Here is a 13,618-nt window from a genome sequence, read left to right as displayed (position 1 = left end):
AAGGTTGCAGCCCTTAAATTAATATTTCACACCCAAATGAAAGGACAGGTTATCAAAGCAAAGCCATAAACTTTTCGAGGGAAAGCTATTTCACCAAAAGCATTTCTCTGAAAAAAATTCACCATACAGATCATATGTATAGGGCAAAGAGAAAGACTTTTCTAAAGCAAATCCCTCTGTACCACATTGTCTTATCAATGACATTTACCTAAAGTGAAGCTCTTAACGTAAGGGCCAATTCTACTTGAACTATGAGGCTACTAGGCTGAGAAAAGAGATAGGAACTTGAAGAGTTGGATCAGAACTTCTCTCTTCTTTTTCTCTCAAGCTTCTGAACACCAAGGCAGATACTGGGAGAGCAAGTTCCTCTGGATTTGAGATCACCTGATGAACCTGAACATATGTAAATCTCTGCAGCCCATTCGCGTGCATCCCGGGGTCCAGAGGGAACTGGATGATGTAGTAGCCAAAAGCCATTCTCTGGCAATTAAATGAAGTTCTCAGTGACTGGAAAACAGGACATATCACTTCAGTTTTAAGAAAAGCTAGAAAGGAAGACCCCAGGAACTACAGAGCAGTCAGCCTCACCTCTTGCTCAGGAAAATCATAGAACAGTTATTCCTGGAAGATATGTTGAGGTATATGGAAGACAGGGTGGTAATTCAAGACAATCAACATATCTTTCCAAGGGCAAACCGTGCCTGGCAATTTGGTTGCTTCCTACCATGGCTACATCAGTAGACAGGGGAAGTGCAAGCAATGTCACCTATGTGGACATTGTAAGGCCTTTGACATGCTCCCACACAAATTTCTTTTCTCTAAATTGGAAAGAAATTAATTTGATAGATTGACTATTCAGCAGATAAGGAACTTGCTGGATGGTGACATCCACAGGGAGTTGCAGTCGATGATGCAATGCACAGGTGGAGATCAGAGATGAATAGCATCCCTCGGGGATCTGTATTGGGAGGTACTGTTCAATATATTTATTAACATCTTGGGATTGGATAAATTATCAGCAAGTTTGCAGAGGACATCAAGCTGAGTGGTGCAGCTGATACAGAAGGAAATAATGCCACTCAGAGGGACCTGGACAGGCTTGAAAGGTGGGTCCACATCAATCTCATAAAGTTCAACAAGTCCAAGTGCAAGATGCTGCAATTGGGTTAGGGCAATCCCCAGTATAAGTACAGCCTGAGAGCATTGATGGATAATTAATAGTTTTAAACTGGAAAAGGGTAGATTTAGATTAGAGATAAGAAAGACAGTTTTTTACTATGAAGGTCGTGAGACACTGTAACATGTTGCCCAAGGAAGCTGTGGATGTCCCATCCCTTGAAGTGTTTAAGGTCAGGGTAGCCAGAGGCTTTAGGCTGATTCAGTGAAAGGTGTCCCTGCTCATGACAGGGCAAAGGTGGTGAAATAAATGACCTTTAAAACTAAACTATTCTGTGATTCTATGATCCTCTCTACATACTCCCAGAGCTGTTTGATTTTTTTTCCAGCATGTCAATCTCCCTACACCAAATGCTGATTTCACAACACTGCAACTTTTTGCAAGAAAACCATCATTGAAAAAAAGTTTGTGAGAAATTACCAAAACGCAATTAGATTTGATTTATTTATTTTAACTCAGAAGTTTACAGTCTGAAATCCCTCAGGTACTGGATGGTAGGATGTCTAATAGCAGGACAAGGTAGCACAAGGAAGAGAACTTCAAAGTCCCTGCAAAAGTAAGGTTGAGTTTAGTCATTGCAACTCATTCTGTCCTTTACACTCAGCTCCAGAGGGGCTAACTTTTACGTGCAGCACCAGATGTAAATGGAGGTCATCTGTTTGTGCTGTGCCCAAACTATGTCTTCTGAACAGCGTGAAGTCACCTTGGATGTAATCAGGTCAGAATCAATAAAATAAGAGAAGACCAAAACCAGCTACAATACAAACACATAAAACCTGAGCTCTGTGTCCCTGGTGCACAAGTGCCTGAAACCAAGGCATAGAACACTTGAGATGTCCCTGCATAGAGCTGGTGAGGCTGAACAAGTCCAAAGATGGCTATCTTTGGTTTAGTGGTAGACTGAACAATAGTGTTAAAACAGAACTGCACCTCAGCTGAGAAGCTAGCTCAGATTAGAGCTCTTCCTGCATCCAGGGGGTGAATTACTTACAACCCATGCAGCCCCAGCATGCTTAGTTGACAGCTGGTTCTCATTAATTTTGTACCATATGTGATCATGCAATATTTCACTGTTAATCTCATAGAGCATTTCAGTGTTACAGAAACACAGTGTTTCAAGTATGCTCAATTACAAGATGTTTAGAATTAAAGATTCCTTCAATCTCATTTCAGGGTAAAACTTCTTGTTCCAGTTCAGAACAAAAATACATTTTAAAATGCCCAAATATCTTGTAGAACAGCTTCTCCTGTTAGTACAAACACAAATGTAGCATGTAGATCCATAAACAACAAAATACTTAAGCACATCTTAATTTCAAGCGTGTAATTCCATCTTTAGGCATATGCCTAAATCCTGTGACATGCTCAGCTCAACCAAATCAACATTATACAGTAACTGTGCATACAGAAACTCTTAAGCTGCCTGTTGCTGTTGCATTTCCACCACTTTAGCAATTCTCTAGTGGAACTGTTTCTTGACTCGTTTCAAATACGCTTGCCAAATTGGGTTGTTGATCCATCTTTCAGTCCCAAGACTGACCGTATCTTTGTGCAAATGAGCCAAATAATTGCTTAAATAAGGAAGTGTACAATATTTTGAGAAGTTCAAATGTGGATTGTAAAACATCACAACTGGTTGGTTTGTTAATGGCAGATGTTCTGGAGGGAGAAAAGATATTGAAAGAATGAATCATTATTCAGATGAATTTCAAAAGCAATTTAAAAGTCATTTCATAATCACAGATGTGTGCCAAATATACCCATCCAGCACAAGCTGTAGGCTTTGATTTTTGTAAAGTCTGCAAGTTTTTTCCTTTGCTATTCCCACAGTAACCTTTTGCAGTGTGGTTTGAAAAAGGAGAACATAAGAAGAAATTAATGCCTTCAAAACTCTCCACATACCTGTCTCTAAAGTATTGTGCTGCATCCACAAAAATACTGTCAACATACTCAGTGGAATACAAATAACTTTTTTTCTTTGTGCTCACAGCAAGCTTGTGGCTGGAGTAAAGATGAAAGAGCTGCTTAGAGGCACTATACCATGAAGGAAGCTCCAGCACCCATAGCAAGGTCCCTCGCAGCTGAGCTGGTGTAATAACATTGGTATAAAGAGTAGGTTTGCTCAGTAATTCTCTCACCTATCCAGAAGCTGTGTAATTTCTGTCAAAGAAGTGCAAAGTCCAAGATAATAACCATAGCCAATAGGTACACTTTTCTTTTTTGCCTCAACCCTTCTGTCCTATGATTCCACCACTGGCTGTGTGCCCCAACCATATCAACCTCTTCAAAGATTTAGGCTGTGAGCCTGCAAGAATGCATGCAAGAATGAAGCTCTGAAAACAAATTGTGTTCTCCTTGATTTTCCTCCTACAGCTACAGAGTTTTCTCTGGCCCACGTCTCTCCCATATATAATCTTCACCAAACTTTAAAGCTATTGAAGCAGCATTCTAATCTTTCATTCTTTTTCCTTCAAGTCACTTTCTTCAACAGTCTTACATTGCTTTGATTTCCTTTCTGAACATCAATGATTTGTCGTGGCAGGAGTGTTCACTCCTTTACTAATAGATTGGAAACTCATCCAGAAAACAGTGATGCCAACAAAATTGGAATTGATGTATGAGTTTTATATTAAGCAATCATTTTCTCAGAAAGGCTTCTGGAATTCTTAATCTTCAGACCTATCACACTTTCAGTTCAAGTCATACAAAGAGGAGGAGCTCGCTGTCTGTGGCTCAGATGTCTTGACCCATGTGCTCTGCTCTCCGTGTGACATGAAACTCTGTAGTCTCTGGGACTCACTTGGATAATCCCTTTGAGATGTGCGTGAAAATGATGCACAATCATCACGTTAGGAAATGAAGAGAAAAGCAGGGGAAATGTTAGGATGAAGCAGGGGCCAAATGAAAATTTTCAATTAAGAGTACAAGCACGCTTCAAAGGCATTCACCACCATATAGAGATGGAAATGGATTCATTCAAAGTCCTTTTCTTAATAAGCTCAATGTCACCATCTTGCAGTCTGATTTCCCACTTCCTGTTCATAATCAATGAACAGAAAATAGAACGTGAAACCATAAAGAGCACTTACTAGTTAAGGATGACGAGTCACAAATAACCTGGATAAATATCTTCTGAGCTACCAATAAGCTGAATTCATTAGCATCATTGAACAATAAATTTTAATAAAGAACACGCATTCATAAAAAACAAAGTTAATTTTTGGACCTCTGAAAGAAAAAGCTGGGCCAAGTAGGCAAATTGTTTTGAGCTGCTTGTGTAACTTTTCTTGTTCATAGAGCCAATAGCTTACTAAAACTTCTGTACCTGCTGACAGTCAGCATTCAAACATAGCATCTGTGGCTTTCTGACACCGTTGCCAAGATTTTCTGTTGCATTTGATGGCAAATATGATTATTTGTGTCTGTTACTTGAAATACCAACAATACCTCTTCAAAAAACATGGCCCGAAATAAAATATGTGACTTGTGAGAATAAGAAATAGCAAATACTTTGAATATCTACAGATGTCATTGTTGCAAGACTTAACTGATGAACACCACTTCTGGGTTTGTGGCTGTTTGTTTTTTTTTTTCTCAGAAAAACACAGTCTTTCATGAAGAAGACTGAAATATATGTGGATAACTTCAGAAATAATGCAAATTATGAGCTAAGATCAGTGTTGCTTTGCTGTCTTTTAGAATGAACGTTCCTAAGAACTTTTCGTCTTCTTCACAGCTCTGAAGGCTGAAAACATTGCACTTTTTCAAGACTCTAGTCATGCCAAAAAAAGAAGTGCAATCTCACTGTAATAATGTTGTCTTAATTATGTACAATACTTAGCACTAGTTTTACACCAGATGACTCATAGTAGAAGCCTGCACTTCGCTGTTTGGCTAAATCCCACAGATCTTAGAACACACTGCTGCAAATGCTCACCAGCTTGTGCTCATATCTTCTCCCAGACAGGATCCTTCAGAGAAGACTGGTTTGAAAGGTGGTGCAAGAGGACAAGCAGACAATGTGGTTGGAAATAAGGGCCTGAATTCAGTAAGAATATGCCAAGTATTATTGACATGAGCCAGGAATCTGCTCTTGCAGCCCAGAAATCCATATCCTGGATTGCATCAAAAGAAGTGCAGTCAGCAGGTCAAGGGAGGTGATCTTGACCTGGTAAGATCTCTCCTGGAGTACCATGTCCAGATGTGGAGTCCTCAGTACAGGAGAAACAGACAGAGGAGACATCCAGTTTCTCCAAAGGAGGGACAAAAAATGGCACAAAGGATACAACAACTCCCTTTTAAGGATAGACTGAGAGAGCTGAGGCTGTTCAGACTAGAAAGGAGAAGCCTCCAGGGACACCTGATAGCAGCTTTTCAGTATCTAAAGGGGTGTTATAAGAAAGGAGACAGACTATTTAGCATGATCTATTCTGATAGGACAAGGGGAAATGGTTTCAAACTAAAAGAGGGAAGATTTAGATTGAATATAAGGAAGAAGTTTTTTACAGTAAAGGGTGGTGAAGCACTGGAACAGGCAGCTCAGAGAGCTGGTGGATGCCCTGTTCTTGGAGACATTCATGGTCAGGCTGGATGGGGCTCTGAGCAACCTGATGTAACTGTAGGTGTCCTTGTTCACTGAAGGGGAATTGGACTAGATAGCCTTTAGGAGTTTGTTTCAGCTAAACAATTCTACAGTTCTATGATTCTACAAAGTAAATGTCTTGAAAACTCATCAGGTGTTTGTGCTTCTGAAGTCATGGTCAGTTCTACAAATATGGATCCTAGAAATAATAGAGCTTGGTTTTTAAAGGCAGTTTATCTCCTGAATAGGAAGATCATTTTTTGTAATCTCATGCTGCTTATTGTAACAACCAAGACAACATCAAACACTGGTAGTAATTTAAGGAATCCTTGCTTATTTGTTTTACCACATCTAATCGTGTCCTAATAAAAATAATTCTATAAAAGCAGACACCTTTTATTCTGTGGGGCATTTTCACTACTGAGCTCTTTAATGACACAGCATAGTCTTCTGGGTACATTCATTTGTGCAGATTTCTCCACTATTCTATGTATTTCAGTGCTTGTTGAGCTCACTGAAATCACTGGATCTTTCCCCAGTTCTCTCCATATGTTCAGTGCTTAGAGAAAACTGTCCATTCTCAAATAATTTGTTACCTTAGTGATTCAGCTCTCATACCTGTGGAATGCGAATAGTCTGCTTTCAAGTCTTCATAAGTAGCGCTGGAAACTACAAAGGAAGAACATTGTTAGATAGACCTTTTTAAGATAGGCTCAAGAGCAGATGGACTTGCAGCAGAGAATATTGCAGTCTTCATTCACCATCAGCAGGAAAGGTTCCTACTTCCTTCATTCTCTGTCTGGAAGACCACGTTGGAAATTCAAAGTTAGACACTGAAAAATGTTCCCATCTGCCTCTCTCCCTTCCATCCCTCAACAGATACACAGAGTGCATATTTACCTGGCTATCACAGATCACTGAGAGGCAGTTGTTGAAGTCTCTGTCTATGCAAATGATAAATATTCTATTCATTACATATTCTTATAGTGAATGATCTACAATGGCACCTTCCAAGAGACTCCTGATTAATTGAAAGAAGTAAAATACTCCATCAGGAAATAGCAGCTGGTTATGACACTTACTAGTATCAATTGACAGTCTAGTGACATACACTTCACCAGGAAGCTTTCACTCTTATACATTATTTAAACTGAAGTTGAGTTTTGCAAACTTATTGCCTCTAGACTAAAGTTTATTGTGTTTGGCTTAACACAGATCTTTCAGGTATCAGCCACTGCTATGTCTGTCCCATCAAAAGCTTTACCCAGAAGAAACCACAAGTAGTGATTTGCACACCACACTACTGTGCATCTAAGTGAAAGAACAAACAAATCATTCTGCTCACGAAATCATTTCATTTCCATTTTAGCCAGGAATGCGCTAAATAATGCATCATTCCTCAGCTACTCAAAAGGTCGCCTTTTGGTCTACAAGCAGCTGCAGCAGCTGTGTTCTCCCAAGACCCTGCTGGGAGCACAGAACAAAGCATGCGAGCTGAGGACAAGCCTGGGGATGCATCCTAGTAGCTCTAGTTGAGGATCATTGCCAAACTGTCTTTCAACCACAAACAGCCACCTTCTTTTTTCTTTTCTTCCCAAGTAAATTAATCATATGTAAAATATGAGAAAATCAACAGCCAACAGATTTTGACACCATGCAAAGGGAAATATCCATGGAGATTAAGATCCTATTCATTATTGATTTCTCACCACGTTTTACAGGAAGGTACAACAGAAAGAATAAAATAGCCCCCCAAGGAATGCACTCTGTGAGGCTGAGTTCAGCTCAGTGGCTGCTGAGTCTCTGGTTCCCAAACTATAACGCAAACAAGTTGCTTCCATGGCAAAAAATATACACTCAGTAGAGGCATCTAATCCACTACAGTTCTAGACAAAGCCCTAACATTTGAGTCCTTCATTCATAGTGGAGCTGGATGAAAGGCATAAATGGCACCAGTGGCTTCCTTGAAGTTATCTCACTATCAGGAACCCAGATGTGAGGTTTGGAACAGGGAGCCCATTCAGCTTTCTGGACCAGGGTGTTGACTATAATATGGTTGGACTTGATATTAAAGGTCTTTTCTAAACAAAATGATTCTACAGTTCTTTATGTATGTTAGCTCAAAAGAAAGGAGCTTGAAAGTGAAAGAAAATCAGTGTGAATTATCATCTAGTCCAGAACCTGTGTCCCAAGCAGGTAAGTCAAACAGGTATAGAGAAGACATCCTGCCCAGACCTTTCTTTAGAGGGTTGATGGTTCAAGTGGCGTGCTATTTTTGCAGGATTTCCTCAGTGATCTTTTCCACAGACCTAATCATGTTCCATTTTGTGAACACCTAAATCAAAATTGCCTACAACCAGAATGGCTTATGTTCCAAATTAAATCAAACAAGCAAAGGGGAAATAACAACTACACAAGAGAGAAACAAGCGTGTAACTCACTGTAAGGGCCATCTTGCATTGATGCATAGCAATCCCTCCTAGACAACAGCCTGGGGAGCACTTCATTTTTAAAGATCCAGCACGCAATAACAGAATCATAGTAGGCATTCATCTAAACATCTGCACTGCTCATATCTTTTCTTATTCAGAAAAAAACAAGTGAAACTAAAAAAGAAATGGGGAAAAAAAACCCTAATGTGTAAGCAGCAAATTAAATATAATACAAAAACTCCTAGTGCATACGTTTTCCTCAGCCCATCCGGAGGCGCTTTCATCTCCTTCAGTCAGTCATACATCAAAATTGCAGCAGGCCTCCATGAAAACACCCTGAACTCTAAGGTTCCTGTCCCTGTTCCAGGGTGATATAGGATTCATTAGCTCCAGCTGCTGCTGCTAGCTTTCTCCCACTAGAACTAGTTTAGTGTCACTGTGAGCCAGCACAAAACCTTGCCCCAAAGCGTGTGCCATGTGGCAAGGCTCTGTAGCTCATCAGGCTGCCAGGGCTGAAGCAACAGTGGGAACAGCGAGGTGGCAGAAAGCAAATGACACTAAAGAGTAGATTGGCCCATAGGGTTCTCCTAATGAATTTCCAAGCAACTTCTAAAGTTTTCAGTTTAAAACAAACAAAAAAACAGAACACAGCAGAATAACCAACTTTGTCATTGGTCACTTGATACCATGGGCATTGATGTTACAGTACTAACTGGACTCATCCTTCATTAGATACTACAAATGTGGCCAGGATACAGCTGGCATTGCTTAGCTCCTTTGGCTGAGCCCAAGTCTGCACTGGTGTGCACAGAAGAGAATTAAGAAAAGGAAGAAATCTAGCAGCCAGCTTAAATTTGTTCAGCAGCAGTATGCACTTTGTTTGCAAACATCTACGAGCCTGGACAGTAAAAAAGGCTAAAGACATAGATTAAGTTTAATGACACACTGTTTCTTGTAAACATATGTCCCCAGAAAAGGTGAGGCATACTTCTAGCTAGAAACTCAAGCCAGAAAATGATGGCAGCATGTTGGGTAGTTGGTAATTCAGGGTTCAGTACAGGACCAGCAAAACTAAACAGATGTACTCTCAAACAGCAGAAGTGACACGGAAATACATAGCCCTAGCACCCCAGACCTAACCCTGCCTTGCTGTCCTTGAAATCCCTATGGTTTTGGGTTCCCCTATAATTATTTTGGAGTCTTTGATGCATTTTGAAACTGTCAAAGATCTTGACATCACTATCAGAACTCTAACTCATGTCCTTGCTCTAGCCTGCCTCTAAAAATATCTGCCCTCCCTCCACTGGCCATACCTGCAGCTTCCAACTCCTACAATTCTGTGATTCTGTGATTCTTGAGATGAAGCTTTCAGTTTTGTCTCCTGCACAAGGTTCTCAAAATCAAGAAGTGTCCACACTGCTCCTGCTCACCACCTGCCCATTCCTGTTCTTCACCCCCTGACTAATGAGATGATTTACTTTGGCAAAGCAAATCACACACAGCACATAGAAACAGCTGCCAGAGTGGAGTAAGGCTGCATCTGTGTTCTCTAATCTGGCAAGAAAACCAACCATTTAGCAGCTTCATTTTCCAGCTTCATACTGGAGCAAGATCAAGAGAACATCTGTGTGCCACATCCCACCTCTGGGCCAACATAGGCAGGAAAGCCCAGCCCAGAAGCTGGACTGCAGTAAGAATCACGCTGGGCAAGGGAACTTCTGATCGACTAAGATACAACCAAGGTAACTTTTAAATCTCAAACATATTTTTGGAGCTCCCCCCTTTGTATTTAATGTGCTGCAATCCAGTTAATATGTGTTCACATGCTCACACAGCTATCCTTACAGTTCTGATGATCTGGATAATTTATTCAGGTTGGCAAAGTTTGAGTGTTTTTTCACTTCCTCTGCAGAAGGAGAGCAAAGCGATTGTTGCTGTGGTGATCCTTCCCTTAATATTTTTAGCCATTATCTGGCTTAAAGTCATGACTGGCTCCAGAAAATTACAGCATAATATTAAAACACTTAACTGAACATATACATCTATCTCCTGAAACCGACATGCAATTCTAAGAACGTCTACAAATGAAAACATGCAGATATTCCCCTATTGTTAATAGATTTAATCTTTGTTTTATATGTAGAAAACACTTCCAACCCCACTGCCCTCCATCCCTCTGGGATCAATCTGTACAGTTGGAACCTCTTCTTGCCAGGGTTTCTTACCAGGAAGGTGCACACTCACTTTGAACATTAATAGTAGTTATATCTGTAATTCCCAAGGAATGTGATTAAAAAAAAAACAACAATGGGGCTTCATGTTTCTTTTTTCTTTTTGAGGTTGCAGAGCCTGCAGTTCTCTCTCTAAGGAGAGTATAGCACAGCAGCTCCCTACCTTCACTTGCACCTTGATCAATGAAGATGTTGGCAGTGAAAGCTGTTATGCACAGTAAGAAACCAAGTTCAAAACATCTACTGCTGGAAATAGCCAAGAACAAGTTATTCCCATTTGTAGCGTAGGTATATCCTTGCACAGCTCTGTCTCAGAAAGGCTGGGAGCACAATCATCACCATCAGCCCCAAACCTATAGCAAACAAGGTGGTGCTGATGAAGGTCAGGTCTAGCCCCCGAGCACCCTATTCTTGTCTCATTCACTCAGAATGGCATATGGCAGTGTCTTGGCAGTGGTTCTGTTAAGAGTTGCCAACCTACTTTTATCAGGCTATTTTCCCACAACGTGATTTACATTATCAAGGTAGACTATGATATACAGAGCCTGGACTGTCCAGGGATGCTTTGCCTCCCTTTTTCCCTTTACTTTGAGGGTGGTGAGACACTGAACAGGTTGCCTGCAGAGGCTGTGGATGTCCCCTCCCTGGAGGCATTCAAGGCCAGGCTGGATGAAGCTTTGAACAACCTGGTCTAGAGGGTGGCAGGGACACCTGTAGCAGCAGGTAGGAACTAGATTATCTTAAAGGTCCCTTCCAACCCAAACTGTTCTATGATTCGATGGTTCATTAGCAGTAAGTGCCAGGTCCAAATTCCCATGCTGCAAGTGCTGGATTTTGGCACACCTCCCCTTTGGACACACCAAGCCCAATCTAACTGCAGCTTCAAAGGACCAGACCAAACCTTCAGATTCCTGCTTTGCTGCATTTGGCTCCATTTCCATGCAAACTACACTTAGGCAACCTTCCAACAGATAATTCCAAGCAATCACAAGCTTCCTATCTGCTGTAACAGAGCCCTGTTGTGAATATATATTACAGTACAGCTTTAGCATGTTATTCCATACTCAAATTGCTGCCTGTGTTGCAGGGGGCTGAGATACAACCCCTGCGGGAGCCATGAACAGTCTATTTGCAAGCAGAATGTGGGTTTCTGCTCTATTTCTGAAGCTCTGTAATTCACTTCCTGCCTTGCATGTGGACTGGAGTTTTGCTTAGATGAAAAGCTCAGATTGAGCTGTCAGTCACAATATCCTTCTCTTTTCCCCTTTTAGAAGAGGGATTTATATCTGTAAAGGATGCACTTAGCCCCAAAAAATTGTAGCCTTAACCACATTTGCTCTGGAGCAAAATACCAGAGAGAAGGTATGTGACAGAACTAGACAGCCTGTACTATAACCTAAGCACAACTTGTGTCCAAATCCTAGTCTTAGTGAGACAAAACCAGTGGTCTCCTTTGGCTGTATTGGACTTGGAATTAAATCCCTATGGAACTTGATAAGAAGCTATCCAGGTAAAAACAAACTGAATTATTTTAATAGTATGTTTTCTAGCGATTTCAATGGTTCCTGCTGACAGCTTAGTTTTAAGGACCAAGTTCTCAGGCAGTGACTCATGACCCAGTTCAGAAACCAAGACTACAGTTCACAGATAAATTTCCTCATACATCCCTCAGCAATTTTGGACAAAAAGGATGCTAACAGAAGGCCATAGTAAGCACAAAAGAGATAAAACAGTTGGGCAGATCAAAACTGGATAAACTCAAGTTAGTAATAAATATAGATTTTTAGCAGCAGTTTTAGCAAATCTTTAGACAGGAACTTACTGGCTCCCAAGTCACTGCAGGTGAGCAGTTGGAGAGTTGGAGTTACCTAGCTATATCACAGAATCATAGAATGGCCTGGGTTGAAAAGGACCTCAAAGATCATCTAGCTTCAATCCCCCTGCTATGTGCAGAATTGCCAACCACCAGACCAGGCTGCCCAGAGCCACATCCAGCCTGGCCTTGAATGCCTCCAGGGATGCAGCATCCACAAGCTCCTTGGAAAACCTATTCCAGTGCAACACCACTCTCTGTGTGAAAAAGTTCCTCCTAAAATCTAACCTAAACCTCCCCTTTCTCAGTTTATAACCATTCCCCCTTGTCCTATGCTACCTGTTCAACTTCACCCCATGTGAAATGAAAGCAGAAGGCAACTTAGTGCTAACACCTCACTGAATGCCTTCAATTCTGAGTACTTTCCTCTCTTTCCCCTCCACAGAAATGCATTAAGATGTTCACATATCTTTAATCAAAGCAGTATCATAAAATATAGAGAAATTTTTTTGTGAAATTAAACAAACAATCAAAAAAAAGCCCCACACCCCAGATATTTATTATACTAACTTTGCCCAGACCTTAATTTTGCATTAGCTTTGCAACTTGGCTAATTAGCCCACACAGTGATATTTTTTAAATGATGATTAATTTTTCCAGCTTCTTAGAAAATAGGCTTAATTCTAGTAATTGCAGCTACTTGTTCCTATATTCCTATTATTTAATCTTTGAAGCCTCGATCTAGTGCCTCCATTTTTAAGAAGGGCTTAGACATCCATCTATCAGGGAAGACATTGATATAATTGCACTTACCTCAGATGGAAAGATGGTTTAATGTTCTTTTCAGGACTAATTTTCCATGACAGAGTCCTACCATAACACAACCAAACTGCTGTATTTCAAGAGAAACATACCTCTCTGCAGTGCTTCTCCCTGCCCTCTCAGTTCTATCATGCTTTAATAAATTCCTTGTCTGTAGTGTAGTTTGGCTGTAAGACAATGACAAAGATCTTTCAGAAACTACCTCTAAGCCAGATAAATAACTTTCAGGTGAGAGATATGGACACACTGTCCCTGTGTTCCTATTCTACTGCCTGTTGTATGTGAAGTAAAACTAGAATACTCAGTACTGGGTGGAGAGGGCTAAAATAGAGCTTCACTTCATGGTTTCACAGCCACAGATTCTGGGTCTCTCCTCTACAAGAATGCTCTGAACTACAAGTTTGATATGAACTGGATCGGGGCAGAAAACTGCATTTCAGAGGAACATAGAATCTTTTTCAGTTGGAAGGGACATTTAAAGACATCTAGTCCAACTCCCCTGCAATGAACAGGGACACCTACAGCTACATCAGAGCCCTGACAAGTCTGACCTTGAATGTC

At 40.8% G+C, this 13,618-nt stretch overlaps 1 protein-coding gene across 9 annotated transcripts in view; it reads right to left on the bottom strand.

The window, feature by feature from the left end:
* The window catches only part of F13A1 (coagulation factor XIII A chain), a 208,662-nt gene that overhangs the window by 61,095 nt on the left and 133,949 nt on the right, over positions 1 to 13,618 (bottom strand). Inside the window, exon 1 of one of the 9 annotated variants that reach the window (XM_085537787.1) lies at positions 6,378 to 6,468. The exons of the other annotated variants lie outside the window; for them this stretch is intronic. The gene's annotated coding sequence lies outside the window, so the exon portion shown is untranslated. Of the gene's footprint in view, positions 1 to 6,377; positions 6,469 to 13,618 lie in introns of those variants that run through there. 9 annotated transcript variants of the gene reach the window in all.

Source organism: Coturnix japonica, chromosome 2 (genome assembly GCF_054131305.1).
Source record: "Coturnix japonica strain WE chromosome 2, WE-NBRP24, whole genome shotgun sequence".
Taxonomy (NCBI): Eukaryota; Metazoa; Chordata; class Aves; order Galliformes; family Phasianidae; genus Coturnix; species Coturnix japonica.
This window is presented reverse-complemented; position numbering and strand designations above follow the sequence as displayed.